The sequence below is a fragment of the Canis lupus genome, chromosome X, assembly GCF_011100685.1.
Source record: "Canis lupus familiaris isolate Mischka breed German Shepherd chromosome X, alternate assembly UU_Cfam_GSD_1.0, whole genome shotgun sequence".
NCBI lineage: Eukaryota > Metazoa > Chordata > Mammalia > Carnivora > Canidae > Canis > Canis lupus.
The window spans coordinates 3,680,225-3,698,201 of NC_049260.1; the positions used below are offsets into that span (position 1 = coordinate 3,680,225).

General features: G+C 41.8%; 1 protein-coding gene across 1 annotated transcript in view; it reads right to left on the bottom strand.

The window, feature by feature from the left end:
- Positions 1-17,977, bottom strand: part of NLGN4X (neuroligin 4 X-linked) — a 353,807-nt gene that overhangs the window by 303,154 nt on the left and 32,676 nt on the right. The gene's annotated exons all lie outside the window — the stretch shown is intronic.

A 17,977-nucleotide genomic window follows, 5' to 3' on the forward strand; every position in this document is an offset into this window, starting at 1 on the left:
ATGGTTGATTCATGCCTGATTCTGCCTCTGTATCTTTGTTCTGTGTATGTACACTCCCTCTCTTCCTACTTTCATACTTTATACTTCAGAGAATCTGTCTTTGAAAAGAAAGAAATTTAGCGTTGGGAGGCACAAAAAAGGATGTTTCGTGTTAGGGGTAACATAATGTACTTTGTGTACTGACGCGAGAGCAGACGCCCTCTGTCTTGCTAATGAACGTGTGTCACCCATGCCAGTAGAGAAGTAGAACATCTCTGGAGAATGCCACATGGTTTGCAATTTTTTGAGTCTTAACAAAATGCAGTTGGCATAGGGAAAAGGAGAGAGACAAACCAGAACAGGCTCTTAAATCCAGAGAACACGTGGATGGTCACCAGACGGGAGGTCAGTGGGCAGGTGGGGGAAGCAGGTGATGGTCATGAAGGAGTGCACCTGTGATGAGCACCGGCTGATGTATGGAAGTGCTGAATCATTAAACTGTACACCTGAAACTCATATTACATGGTATGTTAACTAACTGAAATTTCAATAAAGACTTTAAAAACTGAAAAAATAAAGTGTAGTTGGCAAATAAATTATTAGGACGAATGCTGTCTTTTATCCTTTTGAACTAAAGGTTCATTTTGGAATCTCTTTTTAAAGATAACGACTTAGCTTTGCATCATCATCATCAACAAGTGAAGTTAAGTGTCGGAAATATGTTTGGCACGTGACACATACACAGAGATGTGTGTGTGCAGCTATGTGCATGTGTGTGTATATGTGTACCTGGGAGACCAGAGCAGTGGGAGGATATGTACTAGGACCAATGGATTTGTTTTGAATGGGGATCAAACTCTGTTATAGGGCCTTGGTAGAGTAGTAATATGGTGGTGTTTTCCTGGTATCTATGTCCAAGGATATATAGAAAATAATTGTATTTTCCAAGTTTCTGTGACCAAAACTACACGTGCCACATATCCATGTCAAAAAAAACCACTGGTGCCTTTTGGGCACAGCCAGTGAAGAAGTGAAATCCTCAGTCCACTTGCCAGTGAGGTACTGAATCCCAACTACTATGTGATCTGACAAGTGGATTCTTCCCCACTCGAGTTTTCTGATGAGACCGCAGCCCCTGCCCAGATGACACTGGCGTTGCAGCCCAGGAATGTCCTAGAGCACAGCACCCAGCTAAGCCACAGTCCAACTGCTGATGCCCAGAAGCTGTGAGATAAGCCATATGAGTTTCAGCCTCTAGATCTGGAGTAATTTGCAGTGGCGTAACAAATAATGGTAATAATAGCACGCAAACACATACGTGCGCATTTATGTCTGCCTGGGCAGATATGCATAGTGATGGCAGTAAGCCAGCTGTAGCACGGAGGATCATAAAAGAACACTGAACAAGTTGAACCAATATCCTGCATATTTTAGTTTTCAGAATGGTTGCTTGGCTCTCTCTGACACACCGTAGATGAATGAACCAGAAGTACATCATCTGCTCATAAATCCTGCCAAAAGTTATCAAATTAGAGGAAAGGCAGACGTTGACAATGAAATCTGTAATTCCTGCATCAAGCAAAATAGATTTCCTGCACCCTGGCTCAGAATTCTCCTCGACAGCCTTCTCACAGTGCACCAAATGAAGGGGTCATTAGGGAATCCACCCTCCACCTGGTCAGCTCTGTGCTAACCAGGGTGAGAGACGCTCGCAAATGTCACCTAATTCCAAAGGGCTTCTAATTTCTTCATATAACCAACCCACTCCCCTGCCCCAATCCTCCATCGGAAAAATTCACTATTCCACCTCCCATGTTCTCAAAGCAATAAATCCACTACTTCTACTAGCATTTAGACAGAGTGTGTGTGTGAGTGCATGTGTGTGCATGTGCACACACCCTGTTCACTGGACTGTAAGCGCCCTAATGCCAGTTTTAAAATGCTCATTAAGGGCAGCCCGGGTGGCTCACCAGTTTAGTGCTGCCTTCGGCCCAGGGCGTGATCCTGGAGACCCGGGATCGAGCCCCACATCAGGCTCCCCGCATGGAGCCTGCTTCTCCCGCTGCCTGTGTCTCTGCCCCCCACCCCCGTGTCTCTTGTGAACAAATAAATAAAATCTTTTTAAAATTTTTAAAAAATAAAAATGCTCATTAGTGGGCACCTGGGTGGCTCAGTCGGTTAAGCATCGGACTCTTGGTTTCAGGTCAGGTTGCAATCTGAAGGCTGTGAGATTGAGCCCCATATCGGTTCCATTCTCAGCAGAGTCTGCTTCAGATTCTTGCCTTCTTCCTCTGCACATCTCCCCTGCTCATGCACATGCTCTCTCTCTAAAATAAATAAAATCTTAAAAGAATAAATAAAAATGCTCATTACTTTTCACAAAAAAAGAAGTTGAATTTTGCTTCATTTTCTCTGGTCTACTTTCTTCTCATAAATTGGGCTGATTACTCTGAAAACATTCATCAACATTTCCTGGGAAGGGTGGCTGTCACCGTGTCTTCCTCCCGACACCGTGTCATCCGTGGGTGTTGAGATTCCCACCTTGGGGAGACCATCGTGAAATCATTTGCAAATGTCACCTAATCCACTCATAAAATCCCTAGCCCTCTAGAATGAAATGAAGTAACACGGTTTTGATTATCAGCGTGAAAACGTGAAGCGCCGGGTGAACACGATCCCTATGCCCACTGCGCCGCCAAGTCACCTGTGCACATAACTAGCATAAGTAAGTTATTCTGTCCAGAGATCCCTGACAGTGATGGTAAACAAGCCCTCTTTGATAGCAATCAGGGATCAATAGTCTTTAACGGGAGCATCTAGCAGATGGGTTACGAGACTGCAAAGGAACGTTTATTCCAAGTTGGCCAATTTAAAGAAAATAAAAATTATTTATAGATCCTATTCTTAAATTCGCATTCAAAATGTGTTTCATAATCCTAAGGAATAAAAATGTCTCCCTCCTCCCTTTCTCTCTCTCTCTCTCACACACACACAGACACACGGGTTTGCACACACTTTTTTTTTTTCCCTCTCTGGAAAGGACTGGGCCGCAGGAGGCAGGGCTCACTTACGTCAGCAATTCTCCCCTTTTGTCCAAGGACCCCACAGGCATTTGTTTCACTGGGCTGCAGGCTGTGCCCACTGTTCCATGGAGAAGCCCCGGACAGCCTGAGACCCCAGCCACCCTCAAACCCATTCTCATGTCTAGTTGGACACCCCACCCCTTCCATGAGAGCCTCCCCTTGGTTCTAGCTGGGCTAGAACCCTTCCATGAGAGCCTCCCCTTGGTTGAGTCCAGGCCCCTGGAGCACCATGAGAGCCTCCCCTTGGTTGAGTCCAGGCCCCTGGAGCACCATGAGAGCCTCCCCTTGGTTGAGTCCAGGCCCCTGGAGCACCGACGCGTCCTGGTCTTCTCCACCGGGCTGCTTGCCCGGGCGTTGGAAGAGCACTTCTAAAAAAAAAAAAAAAAAAAAAAAAAAAAGGAAGAGCACTTCTAACCATGCAGAGTGGTCTCCCAGAGGGATTTCTCTAATCTTTCTGCTCTGTGTGAACAGAAAGGTGCACAAAAGCCAGACAGCCACTTGCAACCTCCAAGATTTTAGCTAATCTCTGGGTTGGCGCTGGAAATCAGAGTGGTGGAAACACAAACACTTCACTGCAGTCTTTGCCGGACTGTGGAAACTGGGTCTTCCTGGGGTTCATCCATCTGTACCACACCTGCCTTGTCAGCGTAGCAGGGCTGTCTTCCCTCCAAAGGCTCATCCCTCAACCATCTGGCTTCCTTCAAGCCACCTTTTTCTTAATTAATAACACACACTTTCATTTCTCATGGAAGTCAAACACCCCACATTGGCTGAGACGCTAAATAAGTTTGCTAGAACATTCCTTGAGAAACAGACTTCCCGCTAGGCATCTTTTGAAGTTGCCAGCTCTCCACCATGTTTTCTCTCTTACTTTATTTCCAATATTAGGTTTTTCTTCATTTTAGCAGTCTAGATATTTAAAATCTACTATTAGTGCTGAAGTAGAGAAAGAGAGAAGGAGGAGGAGGAGAGACAGACAGGCTGAGGAGCATCGGGAAGAAGAGAAAAAAGAAAGCAAACAGCAGAATCGCAAGTGAATTGATTTTCCCCTTAAACTGTTTTCCACTTCCAGATCTAGTTGGGTCTCGTGTCAGTAGATAATAACACTTTAAATACCATTTGTTAACCCAATCTTACATAGATCCCATGGAAATATTTAACCTGGCATCAATTGTGTAACAATGAAATTAACAATATCCAATGATTTACATACAGGAGAGTTGCAAAGAAGGTAGTTAATCTACAAATATCACTCTTCTGAGCCCGATTTCTGATCCCCGTGTCTCTCCGAGAAGAGGTCAAGACCCGTCCATTTGCGAAGGACGAGTGCATTAGAACGGTGATGACTCCCACTCCCACTCTTACACCGGTGTTAGAAAAATATGAATCTCTGGATGAATGTCTGGCTTTTTCCCTCCCTTCTAATCTGGTTCCGTGCATTCGTAGCACTGGGAAGCTCAAGTCCCCGCATCTTCCATGTGGGGGTGAAGCATTAAGTGATGGAGAAGTTGCTGGAATTGGGAGCTCAATTACATTGAGCTGCTGCTCAAGACGCTCATCAGAGCTGGAGTCACTGACAGCTGTAACAAAGCAGGCGGGATATTGATTTTCTTGGCTTACATGCCCCCCCCCCCTTTACAAATCCATAGAGTGCTTTGCATTCATCGTAAACGTAGCAGTTACATAAGTGATATATGATAGGAGACGCTCTTCGTCGTCTCTCATGTCCTGTGTGACTTGCAAGAGAGGTATTGGCTCTTCCTGTGTTTTGCGCTATCTCTTCGAGAAGAATTGCCTAGTCAACAGCCTGGAAAGATGGCTAGTGGCTTTTTACAGAGCAGAGCATGGGTTTGTGTGCTCACTATTATGTGCCCATAATGCCCATTATAACGTAGTTGACTTCCGTGACCTCAGGATACTTGCGCGGCATCCACGTGGGCCTCTCGGCCTCGCCCCTTTGGGACTTGGAGTGCAGAAGCGGGGGGCAATCGTGGTGCTTGCTGTGCTGTGAGTAATAATGCTGTGTCTCTGACCCAAGGGTTTCGTGTCTTCTGCAAGCATCCGTGAAGGTCCGGCTGGCTGGCTTGATAGCTTCCAAAATGAGTAAAATCTCAGATGCTTACCTAGTTCCTGGAAGTGGACACAGCAGTACCAAGGAGTAAAACCCATCGCGGAATCTGGCTCAGCAGACACTGAGCACCCATGGGCCTGGGTGCATTGGACGGTAGAGAAGTGACCAGACCAGGAAGGCCAACGTGTGTTGATATTTGGTTACAAGTTTGTCCTCAATTTCCAGGAAAAACAGCACAATTATGCAGTGAGGCTGCCTTTGTGTTTTCAAGGATCAGCATCCATTTCTTTTAAGGCCTCATCAGCATCAGCCAGTCCTACAACATAAACGTTCCAGCCACTCTGGAAGGATGCTCATCAGAATGCAGCTCTAACAGCTGATTTTTATGCACAGCCAGGGAAGCAGAGGCCTGTCAGGGAATGGGATAGACTTTTCCAGATATATTATCTCACTGAATATTTTTTTTGACAAGTAGAGGAAGAGGATATTCAATCTCTCCATAACACAGATGAGGAAGGCAAGGCTTTGAAAGTCCAGGAAGCATGTTTCTGATGGAAGTAACTAATAAAGCATTGGGCTCCGCGCTCAGTGGGGAGCCTGCTGGAAGATTGTCTCCCTCTGCCCCTCCCTCAACTCACATGCTCCTCTCTCTCTCTCAAATAAATAAATCTTTAAAAAAGGTAAACTCCCCCCCAAAAAATAAAAGAGAACAGAAAATATATTCATGGTACGTAGCACCGTATGGATTGGAAAAAAAAATCCACATATAAGTGGATCTGCACAGTTCAAACCCTGTTATTCGGAGGTCAACTGTATATACTTAGTCCATCAGCAGATTTAGAGTATATCTAACATATACTATATATCTAGTATATATTTTATATAAAACACAGGGAGGGGGATTAGGAAAATAGGTTTTAAGAGTCTCTCTGGGCTGGGGTGATGATGAACAATAGGCTGAAACAAGCTGCTACTAGACACTATATATATGAAAGGAAAATTATAAGACCTTACACTTCTTCATAAAGCATCCATAGCCTCTCAGAAAAGCAAGTAAATATGAATTTAGTAATATATACGGGCTCACAATAGTGCAGGACACTTTAACGCGCACAAAAAATGGTACAAGGCATGGTCCTCAAGAGATGCGTTTATGTCACCGAAAACATATATGTGAAGCCTAGTAGCGGCCACAAACATATTTAACTGCTGGGTTTCTAGGTCAGGTAAGTCCCGATTTGCAGCAGGTGTTGACTTCCGTGGGGAAATACTTGGATCCTCGCTGATATCCTTTATCAATGTGAAGTCCCAGAATGTGGAAATAGGAAGATGCACAGAAGGGGAGCCTGATGCTATAGGATTTCCATTATGAACGTACGATAGGCCTACCCTCAAAAGTATGGCTCGATCTCCCCACCATGAGATCAGGAACTGAGCCAAACCCAGAGCCGGTCGCTTAACCAACCAAGTCCCCCAGGAACCCCAACATAGACGAATTCCCGAAAGCAACCATGCTTGTTTCTGCTAAGTCAAGTTTTCTTTCTTTCTTCTTTTTTTTTTCTAAATCAAGTTTTCATATGTAAAATTTCACCATGCTCACCTCTTAAAGACTCCTCAGAAGGAAACCTCCTCCAACCCCCAGGTGCAAATGCAAATTCAAACAAAAATGCAAAGTTGGTTACAATGCCATTGGTGATTGATTACTTCCCCCGCCCTGAGTCGCCCTTCCCCAGAGGAGATGGGGTCAGGTTGTTTAGGATTTGGAAAGGGGGATGATGGGGGCTGGATGGTCAGAAGAGAATAGTTCAGCGTAGTCAATAATAACCCTATAATTTATAGATTTTATTTATTCAGTTCCCTTATCATCTTTAAAGATCTTTTACGAAGTTGCTGTCGAAATTTTGTATTTCAGCAAAAGGGAGAATGAACAAGATGCACACAATAAATGTTTTTGGCACAAAGAAGCTCCCTTGGGTATTCTGGATTCCAGCAAAGGCCCAGTAGCCCAGTGATCCAACTGGGGAATCTGAGGAAGCTGACCTGCATCTCCCTCGTGGGGATGAATCAGGCACAATTACAGTGGACACTGACTCAACTGGCATCATCGAGAGACTATTGTACATCTGTGCACCTAAAGCACAGACTGGCAAACTTTTATTTTTTTATATTTTTATTTTTGGCAGACTTTTATTTTTAAATCATAAGCCAGTGATCTACTAAACGATAATTAAAGGATATAAAATTAAAAGCACTTTTTTCTCCCCCAACCCCCCCGTGAGATTATGGAATCTTGTTTTGTGGAGGAAGAGGGATTTCAACATTTATCTCACACTTTAAAGGGATTAATAATCGTGACACAAAACTTCAGCCGGTTTTAGTAAAACCTTTTATAAGATTTAGTTCTTATAATATCTCCCGCTTTCTCTTATTGAAGTAGACATTTCAGTAAAAGTAATATAGTGATTGGATTTGAACGTTTGCGACGGATGAATATTTTATTTTATGAGGAGAAAAAAAAAGACAGGAAACAATTTATGAACTTAACTATAGGAATGTGCTAAATCTGATTTCTTATATTCAGCGATGGGGAGGTTAAGAGGCAGGAAGCTTTCACCGGGAGCACAAGCTGTTATGCAGATTGAAAAGCTTTAGTCCTACAAGGTCATTCCTGTTTAGTTTCTTAGAACGGCAGTCGAAATGTTTTGTTGGTCAAGTCTGATGATTAAAAACACTTAGGAAAATGATGCTTTTTTTTTTTTTTTTCAAATCTGTGCAAAGCTCTCGGTTTTTCATCTGGGGATATTTCTGGGAAGGTAAATCAGGGACATCCAAGTTCTCTCTTCTGGTTTTAATGGCCAGCTTGTTATTTCTTTAAATGTGTTCCCATTTAACTGTGATTCATGGGGCACGGCTACCAGTTTTACTGGGGATGAAAAGCAGAGATCTATGAGTGAAGATACTCTGGGCAAAAATAAATAAAAAAATAAAATAATAAATAAAATAAAATAAATAAAATAAAATAAAATAAAATAAAATAAAAAATAAGGGATCCCTGGGTGGCTCAATGGTTGAGCATCTGCCTTTGGCCCAGGGCATGATCCTGGGGTCCTGGGATCGAGTTCCACATCACACTCCCTGCATGGAGCCTGCTTCTCCCTCTGCCTGTATCTCTGCCTTTCTCCCTGTGTCTCTCATGAATAAATAAAATCTTTAAAAAATAAATAAATAAATAAATAAATAAATAAATAAATAAATAAATAAAATTAAAAAATTAAATAAATAAAATAAAATAAAAAATAAAATAAATAAAAAATAAAATTAAATAAATAAAAAAATAAAATAAAATAAATAAAATAAAAATAAAATAAAATGAATAAAATAATATAAAATAAAATAAAAATTGCTAGAAGATACCCGGCTGTTCCCACCACACTGTAGACACAGTAAATTATGTTTGGGTTGTAATAAAGCTAATGAGTTTTGGTGGCAAGTTGCTTGCGTTTGTAGGTGGCTGATAGCGGTGTTCACGTTTATTTCAGGGTGTGGATACACTTTACATAGCAGCACGTTTTCACAGGAAGGATCCATCACCACACACTTTCACGCATTTCCCAAATGTTGGCTCCCAGATGCATCTAGAAACAAAGTGCTCCTCCTGGTTGTAAAATCGCTCCCTCTTTGTAGGTTGCACTTCCTTGAAGTTGGGACACTTTCAGTTTGAGACACGCCCTCCAATGCGTGAAGGTAGGTTTTAGTTGTTACCAACTAGAATTTTGCAGTGTTGGTTGGGAGCTGGGTGTACCTGCCCTGAGAATCTGGGTGACTACTACCTGTTTTAAGATAATGCAAATATAAGCACTTAGCTAAGAGATTCTAGCTTAGAAATATGGCCTCATGAAGCCCGAAGAGCCTCTGGAAACCCAGCTTCATTTTAATATTGGCAAATCTCACCAGAGTTGGCCGCATTGCCTTTTGAATTTTCCTGGGACCTTTTCCTGTCGAGATAAATAAATACATTACTTAACATAACCACTTGGAAGACTGTCTTCTCCCTTGGGATTTTTTTTCATTTGGAAAATGAGCAAGAAAAAAAAAAAAAAAACAGTTTTGTCTTATATCCCCATCTCATGCCCAAAGAGTCTTCCTGCTAAGCTCTGCGTTGAGCGACTCATGTTTTTGTGCAAACAAATCCATATGCTGCGTGAAGAAATATTACCTTGAAAGATACTGTGGATTTATCTAAGAAAACCTGAAACCAAAGACAGTTGATTCTGTTTCTGGGTAAGTCAGAGGGAACATAAAATTGAAATTAAGGTTTTTTTGTTTTGTTTTGTTTGTTTTGGGAAGTGGATTGGCTGTCCTAATAGGTCTGCAGTCATATGAATGGAAAGGACACCCAATTTGTTTAGGTAGACCTTGAAATTGAAGAACCAATTTGGTCTGGCCATTAAGTCGGTGTTGATTTGGTCTGGGCATTAAGACAAGCTTCAACCAGTTTGATTTTCTTCTTTAACTTTTAAACTCTCTGCTTGGCACTATTTAGGAAAAGTTTTGATTTCAAGTCTATAGAAAGAGTAACGAAACTGCAAATAACATTGCAGCTTTTCTGCAGGAATCTAAAAGGGGAAAGACGACGCAAAGAATTCAATTTAAAAATGTTTATCTCCACTTTACTGTAATGGGATTTTCCACCCCATATTTATGCATTCCTTCCTCCCATTTCATTCTTAAATAAATCCAGAGCCGAGAATAGAAGGAATGTCTCCCATAGTTACATTTGGGCCTAAACAATGAAGTCATTTATCTAAAGGAGGATTATTTTTGTTAAGCAGAATAGCGCTATTGTACAAGCTGTTGTTGGGTTTGTTATTTATTAAGTATCCTACTCTGCACTAAACACAAAGGAATGCACTGTCGATCTCAGTTTCGTTCTGCAGACAGGACGTTGGGCAGGAGAAATTGAACACCCTGACACTTCATTCTCCAGCAAGCACCGCATTTCACATGATGACCGTTCTTTTCCTGGGAGGATGGGTTTGCTCAGGGCCATAAATCCCAATATGAAGGGTCCAGATCACCAGTTATTTGCAGCAGTAGAGTTAGAGAGATGCGTACCCAACATATCTGGGAAAGTTGGGTGTGGGATTGGGTCCACACATATACACACACGCCCCAGAAGATAAGAGGGTACTGAAAAAAGTTTTAATCATGAAAAACATGAAAATAACCCAAGTCAAAAATAATGTGAATAGAGATTGGGCATCATCCACTTTGAAAGTCAACGGTTTGACTAGAGTCATATTGCAACTGCCTGCCTAAGGGTCGTCAGCAAGGGCATGTTTGCTACCGGGAATCTGGAATCTGCAATTTGGAAGGCAAGCATGGAGCAAATGTGAAAATTCTGAGGGAAACATGCTTTATTGATTCCCATCAACCCCAGAATTGAAGATTTAGTGCTGACTGGAGCACTCCAGGATGATTTTCACCTTGGGGGCAATCCCATCATGGTGACTAAGTTGTGGATGTGAATTAATTGGTACCATATCTATTAATTACTTTAAAAAAAGAGAGAGAGAGAGACAGAATGAGGGAGAGAAAAAATGTTGAGAATCTATTTCTTCTCCTGGGTGTGTTTGTTGTAATGCTTGCAAGTAATAACGTCACTCCATTTGATGTTTGAATAATCAAATCCCAGCCACATAAGGTCCTTTCCATATGATTTCATTTTTAGGGAATGAAACATAGTTAGAGTCTCTCCACTTTCCTTCACGTTTGCTGCTCAAAAAAATCCACGGAATTGGGCAACAGAGGAATTCTTATTATGTCATCTTCCACAGATGTGGATTCTTCAGGTTGTACCATCATTTGAGCTACGTCTCAAAGCCCAAGTTTTCTGTTCTGGGGATGCTCCTCTTCATGCCGTACAGTTTTCTAAGGGTAATTTTAAAGATTTAAAATGTTATTTTAGGGCTCGGCTCACTGTGATGTTCAGCTACTGAGTACCAAGAATCACAGCCACAGAGAACCGCACGCTTCACGGCGGGGTTTGGAAAACCACGGTGTCCGGGTCAAGTGCGACCACATCCATAGAATTTCCAAGCACTAGAAAGGATGGTGCATTGTGCATGTTGAAAAGTAAATGAAAGAAGAATCTTCATTGAGACAGGAACACCCCCATGTAGAAGGTGGGGGTCATCTTCAAGGGTCATGCTCAGCAGGATCTCCCCGGGTCCCCAGGGCACCACGACCGACTGTTAAGATCAGAACTTGCAGTATTTCTGGGAAAAGAATTGCTTCCAGTGTCTTGTCCGCAATCCCTCCTTGATGGTTTAAGCTTCTCTAGTCTTGTAAGAGGGTGCACAGGGGGGTCTGAAGCCTGTGGGGTGGGGAGTGGGGGGGAGCCCAGGAGGCAGCCTGCCCCTCGGAGTAGGAAGGAACCATGCAAGCTGCACCCCGGGCCCACACACTGAGGGACCAGGGTTCGCAAGCCCCCGGGGCCTCTGGGGACGGTGATGGGCCATCCAAGCAGGCGACGAATGGGCTCTTCCTCCTTTCACATGGACCTCAGAAGATAGGAGCACTTAGGGGCAGCAGGCTGACACTCAGTTTACCTCCTGTAGCTACAAAGGGGAAAATGCTTGGGGACATGATCTACATGGTGGCAATTATCACCCAACATCCTTTTTATTAGTTTTAACGTGACCTGATCTCTTACTGTTAAATGTCCAGAACATCTATGCCTGAATCACTCTCCAAATATATATTTGGATACAGGAAGGAGAGGGGAAAATAATAATGTTTTTGAAAAGTGCCAAATGCTTTGGGAAGATAATCTTATTTCGGGGAAAATAATTAAGTGAATGTTGTTTTCTCTTTAATTGCTTCACATTTAAAATCAAACGTTCTCGGGTTAATGCTGTTCTACATCTAATTGAATTCTCTGAGTTCCCTTTATTATAGGACCAGGTTCTATGGAAAGGTGACGACTTTAATGTGATTATTACATTGTTGTACGAAATTATACCGTCAAAGATTGTGTAGCAACCGTACTTTTATTTTTTTCTCCCCTCCCTGTGGAATTTTATACTACGAAGCGATGACCTGGGCTGGCAGCTGGTGTCCTCCTGCAAGCCAGTGGGGTCCATTTCTATTTTCAAGTCCTAACCAACTACCTCAAAGAGTTAAACTGTAGCTACGACGTTAAGGAAAATAAACTTAGAAATTTATCTCTATTTGTTAAGTTATCCAAGGGGTAGTTTTAAAAAAGGGCATTTCCTACATAGGACAGACCTATGTATCATGTTGCATCCTTTTATCGACCTCCTCGATGATAGTTTTCTTGGACCAATGGCGCTCCCCCCCACCCCAGCGCCCGCCAAAATTGAATAAGACCCAGTGTGCTAACAAAGGTGCCGTAGGAATCCGATGCCTGCTTTTTAGGAACCGGTACCTACAATTTTAACATCAATGTACAAAATCCCAACGAGTGCTCTCACCCTATTTCCACCTTTCCACGGGATGCGTTTTCACCTATGCTTCAGGGAAATTGTGAATCAATACATTTTCCAGGTAGCGCAGGGCTTCCATGTGCTGTTACACAATGGGTTTGGGCCCAAGAGATGCGGGTTTTTGAAAATGGAAGTTTCTAAATGTAAATGCGTTACAAGTGGTGACAAAGAACAAGCACCTTTATCGCAGGGAAGATGAGAAACAGCCCAAATACTAACAACAGGTGAGGATTTCGGTGTCCAGGGCACCGGGGGACGAGGAGGGGAGCGACCGCGTGATGCTATGCTCTGTACAGATAGTCATGGTCCAGAAGCTGTGATCTGACTCATGGGAAATCAGCCTTTATGGGATCATGTGAATAATTTTAGGGTCTGTATGAATAATAGTGAGTCGTGGCTATAATTGGGCTGAGAAATCTAGCAATTTTCAAGAAGGCTTGTCCTCAAGCCAAATATTTTAAAGTCACTCTTGTTCCGTGTTTTGTAATAATGACTTGAATTTTTTTTCCTGCTTTCCATCTTCCATCCAACATATCCTGCATATTTTAATGCGTAGCAATTGCACCGTCATGTATGCAACATCTTATCCTTTCTTACGCTGTCCTCTAATAAAATTGCACAGCGCGGAGTGAACAATGTCTTGATGATTCCGGTTCTTTGAGGTGGTTTTTCTGATTTCCTTTGCAGCACTGGGTAAACTGGGTCAGCGATTCAGGTGCCCTGCAAAAAGTTATGTTGAATGTGTTTTTTGTTGTGAATAATTAGCTACCTTTTTGTGATGCATCAGTTAGTTCAGGCTTGTTAACGACCAGATTCCAGGTTTCATTCTTGTTTTGTTTTCTGTTTCCTTTTGTAATACATGACAGGAGGTCACTCAGGTCTCCCGCTGAAGATGGGTCTTGAGAATATCTTGGGTTCTTCAGGGGCTTGGGTGGCTCAGTTGGTTGAGCGGCTGCCTTCGTAGGCTCAGGACATGATCTTAGGGTCATAGGATCAAGCCCTGATCAGTGGGGAGTCTGCTTCTCACTCTCACTCTGCCCCTCCCCCCACTTGTTCTCTGTCAAAGAAATAAAATCCTAAAAAAAAAATTACATTGTTGGAAGGGGCACCTGGGCCAGCTCAGTCGGTGGAGCGTGTGACTCTTGATCTCGGGGTTGTGAGTTCAAGCCCCACCTCGGGTATAGAGATTACTTTAAAAAAATAAAATCTTAAAAAAATAAAATATCTTTGAGTAATTCTCTCATTTTGAATGTTAGGTCTGTCAAGACTGTTGTTAGCCTTAAAAGGCAAGTTTCAGATTATCATGCATTTTTTTGTGGGCGGGATGTTTTTCTGGTGATGTAATATCCTGACCTCTGTCCCCTGCTTTCGCCTTCAATTCAATTGTATGTCTGCTTCATTCTGGTTATGGTGCCATTTTCATTCCCATCATTTTCAAATGCTTTTTTCTGTTCTGTTATAGATGGGTTGCTAGTAAATAGTGTGGAGCTGCATTATTATTTTCTTTAGTTAGTTTTAATCCAGCCTGTCTGTACCTTTTAATGAGGATGAGGGGTTAGTGACTGTGATTTCTGATATAATTGGACATATTCCTACTATCTCTCACATTGCATTGCCATTTCTCACCCTGCCTTCCTTCTTTCCTCTCTCAGTTTTTTTTTTATTTTTTTACTTTTCCCCACTTGGCCTTTTAAATGTTCAGCTTTCCCATTTCTTAGTGAACTTGAAATCACCGAAGTCACTTTATCCTCTTTCTGCACGAGACAATGTTGTGTATGTGCTCACGCTGGTCACATAGGTCTCCCCACCCCTGAGTCCTTACTCAGATTGTTTTAGCATTTCTACTCCAGCTCACTTTTCTGTATAAATATTAATATTGCATTAACATCATTTTTGCAATTAATTGTATTTATAGATTTACCAAAATAGCTCATATGGCCTCTACTTATGTGGCACATTGAAACTTAGTACCTCCTATAGAGTTTATTACTCTTGTGCTGAAGTATATCTTTTCATAGTGTCTTTATAAAGTATAAAATATTTTTGGAGTCCTTTATACCTGAAAAATATCTGTATTTCTTTTATGAACTTGTATCACAGATAGCTGTGATTGGAATTGTAGATTCTCACATATTGTGCATCAGCGTTTCAAATATAGTGTGATGGACGCCATATTTCTAAGATGATCCTGATGATGCCTCTTCCCTGGTGCTCACACCTTTCCATAATCCCCTCCCTTAGAATGACTTGTTTCTAGGGCACTTGGATGGCTCAGTGATTTAAGTGTCTACCTACCTTTGGCTCAAGTTATGATCTCAGGATCCTGGGATCTAGTCCTTCATCTGCTTCTCCCTCTCCCTCTGCCTCTTCCACCGCCCACACTCTCTCTCATGCTCTCTCTCTCTCAAAAAATAAGTAAAATCTAAAAAAAAAAATGACTAGTTTCTAGACATAAGCTATGGAAAACCTTAAGGGAGATTGCCGATGTAATTTATGACTCTACATTCATTGTTATCAAGTGCAACTAAAGGAAGGTTATCAGGGGTTGGTCTGAATTAATCAGATGGAAGTTCTTTGGAGTCTTCCCCAAGAAAAAAAGTTCTGCTGTGGGTCATTGAAGTCAGCAACCATGACTGGAGAAGCTGATTCAGGCTGCACCTGTGTTGGACAGAATTTGGCCGCCATCTTGTGGGAGAGCACTCTGATATGCCCCTGTCCTTGGTGCGTCCTGGATCTTAGGATGTCACTTGTATGTTTGCTTATGCTGCATAGGACTCCATCCTGCCACCAGATTCTCTCTAGAGACTCTGGGTTGGTGATATTGGAGAAGTAGTTGGTTCTGTTGGAAGGTGCACCTGGTGAGCTGCTGAAGATGGCTTTTGGGACATGACAGTGGCCTCTGCCAAATCTCCAGACATGGCCAGAGTCCCCAGTACTATAGCTGCAAGGAACTGAGTGCTGCCCACAACCTGGGTGACTTTAGAAGCAGACTCTTCTCAGCCAGTTAGCACCCTAATTGTACCCATGTGGGGCCCTGAGCAGCGGACCCACCCAACCCATGCCCTGATTCCTGACCTGCAGAAACTGTAAGGTAATAAATTGTTTCATTTAATCAATGTGTTAAGCTGCTATGTTGCAGGATAATTCATTACATGGTAAAACAGAACTAATGCACAGACAATTCTGTTATAACATCACTGAAGCAGAGAGTTGGAGACCTTGGTTCTGAATCCAAACATACTTTGCTTCTCTCTGACACATTTAGCTCATTTATTAATTGGGATAAATATTCCCTCCACCACAATCATTATGGAGATAAAGTGTGGACTTTTTAGAGTCCTTAACAGAGCGAGTGATTTAGAATAAATATTTAATCAAGCTATGAGTATTATCCCTATTGTTTCATCATTCGAGGATCTGAACGTACTAAGAAATTAATATTGCTTAGCTGCTATTTTTTTTTCTACTTCTTAGACCAACTGTGAGTTCTACTTAGAAAGTACTTGTTTGAAGAACCCATGGTTTCAGAACATCTGACCCTCTCTTGGTCTCTTGGTTGTGTGAAAGATTTAAATATGAGGTTTCTCCTTTCTCAAGATCTCTGCAATTATATACTTTCTACACTCACCCCCAAACATCAGCAATCTATTGACTGTTGAAGTGAACACATTGATTTTTTTCTCTCTCTTCTATTACAATGCCAAAGGCTTTTAATAAATGAGCAATGGCCTTTTTGTGAACTAACAGAAGTTGCCCTGATGGAGCAGCTATTAAGATATCATTCAGATGTATAAGCAGGATCATTTATAAAGCCTTGGCATTGAAGCCCTTGGTCCTCATATGCTGTAGAAGCTCACACTGCGACCCCTGACCAAAATCTAAAATTGATTGTCCCTCTCTTGTTATGTAATTCCACACCATAATTTTTGAAAATCCTGATCCTTTGTACATCATGTTCCTAAGAAAGATTCATAGCCTTTTTTTTTTTAATGACAATGTCTTATGGGAACCCCAGTTACTTGATTTTCTAAAAAGGAAATTGCAACTTCCCTTAAGATTGTTTCATCTCAATGGATCAAACAAGAAAGCTGACAAATAAACCTGAAAGGTATTATTACCAATGCATAAAAAGTATGAGTTAATTTCTTTTCAAGTGATCCAATTTATTCACTCTCCCACAACCACTTGCTTTGAAGGAGCGTCTTTAAGAAATTAATCATTGATTCCACGTTAAGAAGTCATCAGTAATCCGTAGCGTACATTTGATGAAATTCAGGGAACAGATAGGATATTTGTTTTGTATGGTTGTTAAACAAATTGTCTCGGTCACAGAGGCTGAAAACAATAGACAGTTGTTATCTTACAGTTTCTGTGCCTCTCAAGTATGGCTTAGCTGGATCCTCGCTCAGGATCCCAAAAGGCTACAATCAAGGTAGTAGGTGGGCCGTGTTCCCATCTGGCGGTCCAAATGGGAGAATTCTTGCAAACACATTCAACTTGTCAACAGAGTTCATTTCCTTGTAGGTGTATGAATACACTTATACTTCCAAGGAAGTATGTGACTCTAGGACACTAGTAGTAGGAAAAAAGTATGTGGTAACTAAATTCAAGCACACACACGAGTATAAAAGATATCAATCTAGTGCTGAAAATGAGGTTAGGCCTACTTTTGTTATTGATTTTGTGACTTAGACAAGCCAGTTACACTCTCTGGAGTCCTAAACTTATGCTGGGTAAAATGCCTCTTGACTAGAGCATATTTACGACCTCATCCATCTCTAACATGCTACGATACTTGGATATCAATTACATGTTCACAGGTTATTGCCTGGAGAAAACAATGATGCAGGCCTTTGCTGCACAGGTGGGAACCCCCTGTGACACGTGGCCAGTCCAACCTCAGATGTGCTCAAAGTGGGAAATACACATCAGGTCTCAAACAGACACAAAGAATGTCAGATATGTTATGAATATCTTTATATTGACTGCATGTCGGGATTGACGATATTTTGTCTATATTTGGCCACATCACGCATATCGCCAAAATTGATTTCACCTGGTTTGCTTTGCTTATTTTTAAAGAGGTTTCTTGAAAATTTGAAGCTACACATTTGGCTAGCCCTGTATTTTTATCACATAGCGAAGATCTAGAAATTCTTTCCTATCTGTTTACATTTGCTTGCTGGATCTCTTCAGGGGGTGGAAGCAAGGAGTGCGATTGAATGAATCTGAAATTATATCTCCATTAGTCAAAAGTTCCTAACTATGTGCTTTTGTATTTCAACTGATCTATTTGTGCAGTGCATTGAAACTTCTCATCGATGAAAGCAACTATT